Source organism: Salmo salar, chromosome ssa22 (genome assembly GCF_905237065.1).
Source record: "Salmo salar chromosome ssa22, Ssal_v3.1, whole genome shotgun sequence".
NCBI lineage: Eukaryota > Metazoa > Chordata > Actinopteri > Salmoniformes > Salmonidae > Salmo > Salmo salar.
Genome location: NC_059463.1, coordinates 30,767,152 through 30,773,893, shown reverse-complemented (window position 1 = coordinate 30,773,893; position 6,742 = coordinate 30,767,152). Strand labels below are relative to the sequence as shown.

At 44.0% G+C, this 6,742-nt stretch overlaps 1 long non-coding RNA gene across 1 annotated transcript; it reads right to left on the bottom strand.

The window, feature by feature from the left end:
- Positions 1 to 2,282: 2,282 nt before the first annotated feature.
- Positions 2,283 to 5,296, bottom strand: LOC106583151 (uncharacterized). The gene is made up of 3 exons (XR_001323452.2): positions 4,237 to 5,296; positions 3,382 to 3,420; positions 2,283 to 2,371 (listed from the first exon to the last, which is right to left on the bottom strand). It is a non-coding gene; the product is annotated as an uncharacterized lncRNA (long non-coding RNA).
- Between the last annotated feature and the right edge of the window lie 1,446 nt (positions 5,297 to 6,742).

Sequence of the window (6,742 nt, the reverse complement as noted above, 5' to 3'; positions counted from 1 at the left end):
CCCCCAGGGCTCTGTTCTAGGCCCTCTCCTATTCTCGCTATACACCAAGTCACTTGGCTCTGTCATATCCTCACATGGTCTCTCCTATCATTGCTATGCAGACGACACACAATTAATCTTCTCCTTTCCCCCTTCTGATAACCAGGTGGCGAATCGCATCTCTGCATGTCTGGCAGACATATCAGTGTGGATGACGGATCACCACCTCAAGCTGAACCTCGGCAAGACGGAGCTGCTCTTCCTCCCGGGGAAGGACTGCTCGTTCCATGATCTCGCCATCACGGTTGACAACTCCATTGTGTCCTCCTCCCAGAGTGCTAAGAACCTTGGCGTGACCCTGGACAACACCCTGTCGTTCTCTACTAACATCAAGGCGGTGACCCGATCCTGTAGGTTCATGCTCTACAACATTCACAGAGTACGACCCTGCCTCACACAGGAAGCGGCGCAGGTCCTAATCCAGGCACTTGTCATCTCTCGTCTGGATTACTGCAACTCGCTGTTGGCTGGGCTCCCTGCCTGTGCCATTAAACCCCTACAACTCATCCAGAACACCGCAGCCCGTCTGGTGTTCAACCTTCCCAAGTTCTCTCACGTCACCCCGCTCCTCCGCTCTCTCCACTGGATTCCAGTTGAAGCTCGCATCCGCTACAAGACCATGGTGCTTTCCTACGGAGCTGTGAGGGGAACGGCACCTCCGTACCTTCAGGCTCTGATCAGGCCCTACACCCAAACAAGGGCACTGCGCTCATCCACCTCTGGCCTGCTCGCCTCCCTACCTCTAAGGAAGCACAGTTCCCGCTCAGCCCAGTCAAAACTGTTCGCTGCTCTGGCACCCCAATGGTGGAACAAGCTCCCTCACGACGCCAGGACAGCGGAGTCAATCACCACCTTCCGTAGACACCTGAAACCCCACCTCTTTAAGGAATACCTAGGATAGGATAAAGTAATCCTTCTAACCCCCTTTCTGCACTCAACAGCTTTCCGAAACGTCATAATTTCAAAAGATACCCTTTCTCAGCCTCAGACATTTGTGTTTGAAAAAAATGCAGCACTCTAATGCTGTTTGCATCGTTTTGAACATCCACTAACATAGTGACCCCTCCTTCCACAGATATCCCCTAATGTCAATTTTCTCAATGGCAGCAACGCACTAGGAATCCTGTCTTGGTTCTCCCTGACCTATTCCTATCTGAGGGGGCAAAGGGATATGGGTTATGCAAGGTTAGAGTTTGTTGACACAAAGGTCAAGAGAGTGACAGTTACTCCCTTCTTCCTTCTTTCAGTATCGGCGAAAAAGAAAAGCTATAAAGAGGATAGACAGGAAACCATCTCACTTTGCAAGCAGAGGAAGCTGGGGAAGTAGCTATGTGTGATAAACAAACTGAGCAGTGTTTTAGAAGGATGCTGTATTGTACGTATTGTACATATAGGTATTTGAATAAGGGTTAGCCCACTCACTGTTACTTTCTACCCCCCTTAGTGTAGACTAGAATGCTACTGTCTAACAACATGGCTCAGTGCGCCTGAACATGCCTCACTGTTGTTTTCTGGATCTAGCCAGTAATGATTAGCTAGGAACAAAAACAGTACAATGTATCTTATCAGCCCAGTGTTACACACAGCTTCCCATTTCCCTTACAGCTGTCTGTAAACCTCAATATTCACTACATAAGGATCCTCTACAAATCAAACTCTTCTTGAGATTACCGGAGCGCCAAGTCTAGGTCCAAGAGGCTTCTAAACAGCTTCTACCCTCAAGCCATAAGACTCCTGAACAGCTAATCAAATGGCTATCCAGTCTATTTGCATTGCCCCCACGCTGCTGCTACTCTCTGTTATTATCTATGCATAGCCACTTTAATAACTCTACGTACATAATTACCTCGACACCGGTGCCCCTGCACATTGACCAATTGACTCTGTACCAGTACCCCCTGTATATAGCCCCACAAATGTTATTTACTGCTGCTCTTTAATTATTTGTTATTCTTATCCCTTACGCTTTCTTTTTTAGGTATTTTCTAAAAACAGCATTGTTGGTTAAGGGCTTGTAAGTGAGCATTTCACTGTATTCGGCGCATGTGACAAATACAATTTGATTTGATTTCAATAGACAAAGCTTGCAGAAAATGAAAGATTATAAAATGCCACATAAAAGCTTGTGTCTGTTTTCCTTGTGGGAATTTAGAATAGTGTTTCAATCAAATATGTAACAAAGAGAGAAATTATTTTAGAAATGACATTTAACTCAGTAGCTTCATAAGTTCACTATGGCCAGTACCTCATCTTCTGACTGCTCCTGAGGCAGCAGCGAGCCTTCCTCCTCTTCATAACTCCCCTTTGAGCGTTGAGAGAGGATCTCCTCACCCTGCAACACAAAGGCATCTATTTGATTTGATTTATTAGGATCCCCATTAGCCAACACCAATGGTGACATCTAGTCTTACTAGGGTCCGACACATAAAGAAAAAGACATTACAGACAAAAGACTTTGCAATTTACATACATTTAAAAACATTAACATGTAGTGTGTTTGTGCGTCTATCAGTTACACATACAGTACCAGTCAAAAGTTTGGACACTCCTACACATTCAAGGGTTTTTCTTTATTTTAACTATTTTCTACAATGTAGAATAATAGTGAAGACATCAAAACTATGAAATAACCCATATGGAATCATGAAGTAACGAAAAAAAGTGTTTTATTACTTCTTTAATCAGAACAACAGTTTTCAGCTGTGCTAACATAATTGCAAAAGGGTTTTCTAATGATCAATTAGCCTTTTAAAATGATAAACTTGGATTAGCTAACAACGTGCCATTGGAACACAGGAGTGATGGTTGCTGATAATGGGCCTCTGTAGATATTCCATTAAAAAAAAATCTGCCGTTTCCAGCTACAATAGTAATTTACAACATTATGTCTACACTGTATTTCTGATCAATTTGATGTTATTTTAATGAACAAAAAATGTGCTTTTCTTTCAAAAACAAGGACATTTCTAAGTGACCCCAAACTTTTAAACGGTAGTGTAGATTTTATTGTGTTGATGGATTTCTTGTGTATTATGTATTGATGACTATTGTAAATTGTGTCAAATAATTCAGCATTAGCTGCTATTAACACCGTGTAATGTTGCCTTATTGAATTTTAAATAAACCATTCTCTCTAGTATTTTTCCCCTCAGTATTTTGTATTGTATCTTGTGCTTTTTAAAACTGAAATCCAACAATGGCATCCCCAGCTTCAGGAAAGACTCCAGGAAAAGACGGCCATACTAGTAACAACAACAACATAAAAAGACAGGTAATATAATAGTTATGGAATCTGTCTGACACTGAGGCAGCGAGAGCCAGTGTCAATGTACTGAGACTCACCTTCAGGCACACATTGAGCACAGGTCTGTTGTCAAACATCTGGCAAGGAGAAGATGGAGGCAACACATTAGAATACACACACTACCTCTAGCTTCTCAACACCCAAACCCAGCCAGCAGAGAGCCCATCCACATGCACACACACCCCTGCACACATGCGGCATGGAGCCAGTAGAGCATGACAGATGGCTTGATCTCCCTCCAGCCAGAGTGTGTGTTGGAGAGGCAGAACACCCGGGGGAATGTTTACACACTTCTCGTTTGGCGTGGGCACAGTAATTTAAATGCTATTTCCAGCAATACATCTTCCATAGTGAACTGAACAATCATTACACATACTAGACACATCATGTGTTTGAATAAGGGTTAACCCACTCATGACAAGCTCCTAGTGCAAACAGAATCAGTACTTTGACTAGGTTGACCAGGGTGTGGAAGTCTCTGACAGCCAGGTTCCATGTCAGCAGCTTCTCACTCTTCACCTGGACGCAGAAATTGGTAAATGTCCCATTAGAAATCACACAGAGTATGCACTAATGCTTGCTGAATGTATGCAGTCACACACAAGCGTATTATAGTCACTGCACAACGTCTACTAGCGCCCACTAGCCAGCTAGCTTGCATCTGCTCTGCTCCACTGGCAGTTCCTCTGTGCCTGTCTGTGTATGTGTCCAGTTGTGTAACTGGTATACCTCAGTGCTGTCACTGTGCCTGACGGGGAATCTTCCTCACAGCCTTCTCAAGCTCTCCCATCATCCACTTATGGGGGGGGGGGGGGTCACCTGTAACCACTCGTATGGGCTTATAGAGGTCAGGAGAGATAGTGGTAGTTGAACGCATATGTACCAGGACCTACCTGTTGAGCGTGGGCTAAGTTCTAGAGCTGGCGTCTTTGGCTGCTGCGTTAAGGAGCTCAGGGATGCCCTCTCCAGCTATCTCCTCCACTGCCTTCAGAACATCATCAGTGTGCTCCAGGTAAATATTACAGAGAGGAGGAGAAGGGAACAAAAACACCATGAACACTCAGAATAGTATTATTCACCTTACAGCCAGTGGGAGCATGGAAACCACAATAGCAGGAGAAGAGCTACAATAAATGAGGTTACAAGATGGTTGGGTCTCCCCTATAAAGTAAATTCCCCTTTCCAGTGTCTGTGGTATACTGACACCCAATGGCCATTGCCTGCTGAAGAGAGCTCTGGGAGTGCTGGCTGACCGCCTGAAAGAGGGAACTGACCTTGGACCAGCTCATCAATTGAGAGGTGAAACATTCCCTGTCAGATCACAGCCAGTGTTGTGTGTGTGACAAGTATGGTAAAGCGGTTCTCCCTTATCTCTCTGGTCTTCAGACACAGCTTTGAGTACCTGCTGAACTTCCGCAGTACAGTGCCCAGCCTCAGCATAGCTCTGTGTCTCTCCCAGCTGCTCACCACTGTGGCTGAGAGAGGAGGGCACCAGGCTACATACAGGGAGCAGACTGGTAAGACACACACTAAATCAATGTCTATAGGATTGATGCAACAGTAAAATGGACTGTATCAGGATCAATTCCATTTCAATCCAATCAATTCCAAAGATGTAATTATATTCTGAAAAGTTGCATTTGTTTTCAATGAGGATCTGTTCAGTATATAACAGTCTCTGCCTCTAGCAACCCTAGCCCGGCAGTTCCTGTGCCAGGAGTGGGGGACTACGAGCGGAGACAGAGAGAACCAAAGAGGACCCAAAGACAACGAGACTCTCCAAACTCTCCTCAGGTGTGTGTCACATGGATTCACTGATGATGGCCATTGACAAACACATTGTTGTCCTTAAGCCATTTTGCAACAACTTCGGAAGTATGCTTGTGGTCATTGTCCATTTGGAAGACCCATTTGCAACCAAGCTTTAACTTCCTGACGGATGTCTTGAGATGTTGGTTCAATATATCCACATAATTTTCCTCCCTCATGATGCCATCTATTTTGTGAAGTGCACCAGTCCCTCCTGCAGAAAAGCACCCCCACAACATGATGCTGTCACCCCCATGCCTCACGGTTGGGATGGTGTTCTTCGGCTTGCAAGCCTCCCCCTTCACATTTAAACATACGGATGGCCATTATGGCCAAACAGTTCTATTTTTGTTTCATCTGACCAGAGGAAATTTCTCCAAAAAGTACGATCTTTGTCCCCATATGCAGTTGCAAACCGTAGTCTGGCTTTTTTATGGCGGTTTTGGAGCAGTGGCTTCTTCCTTGCTGAATGGCCTTCCAGGTTATGTCGATATAGGACTCGTTTTACTGTGGATATAGATACTTTTGAACCTGTTTCCTCCAGCATCTTCACAAGGTTGCTGTTGTTCTGGGATTGATTTGCACTTTTCGCATCAAAGTAGGTTAATCTCTAGGAGACAGAACGCGTCTACTTCCTGAGCGGTATGACGGCTGCATGGTCCCATGGTGTTTATACTTACGTACTATTGTTTGTACAGAATAACGTAGTACCTTCAGGCATTTGAAAATTGCTCCCAAGGATGAACCAGACTTGTGGAGGTCTACATTTTTTTTTCTGAGGTCTTGGCTTATTTATTTTGATTTCCCATGATGTCAAGCAAAGAGGCACTGAGTTTGAAGGTAGGCCTTGCAATACATCCACAGGTACACCCCCAATTGACTGAAATTATGTCAATTAGCCTATCAGAAGCTTCTAAAGCCATGACATAATTTTATGGAATTTTCCAAGCTGTTTAAAGGCACAGTCAACTTAGCGTATGTAAACTTCTGACCCACTGGAATTGTGATACAGTGAATTGTTGGAAGAATTACTTGGTCCATGCACAAAGTAGATGTCCTAACCGACTTGCCAAACTATAGTTTGTGAACAAGAAATTTGTGGAGTGGTTGAAAAATGAGTTTTAATGACTCCAACATGAGTGTATGTAGTAATGTATGTTGTTTATATTACTTCAGGGAATTTTAGCTACTAATATGTTTGCTGGCTTGTTTATTGTTAGAGTTGTATGCTAGCATTAGTGATACAGAGGCAGGGATAAGGTACTCACTGGCTGTCCGCCTAATTGCCAGCATGCTGATAGCTTTACAGTTGTGTATGTTGCTACATGTGTATATATAATATTTTTTGGGGGAGGGCGAACTCAGGAGGATGGTGATTGTTTAACTACTTGTCCCTATTTTATATTTGAAGGATGATAGTTATCGTCTGGTAAAGGTTTTCTTTTATTCATCATAGCTTGATGTCTTTTTTCCTGTGCTGCTTGGGTGCGTTTATGGTCATTGCTTTTGTTGCCGCGCGGCACAGGTTTCACGGTGCATTGGGGAATGCCGATTGGTTGACATTTGTGACACTCTACACCCAAACTGTTA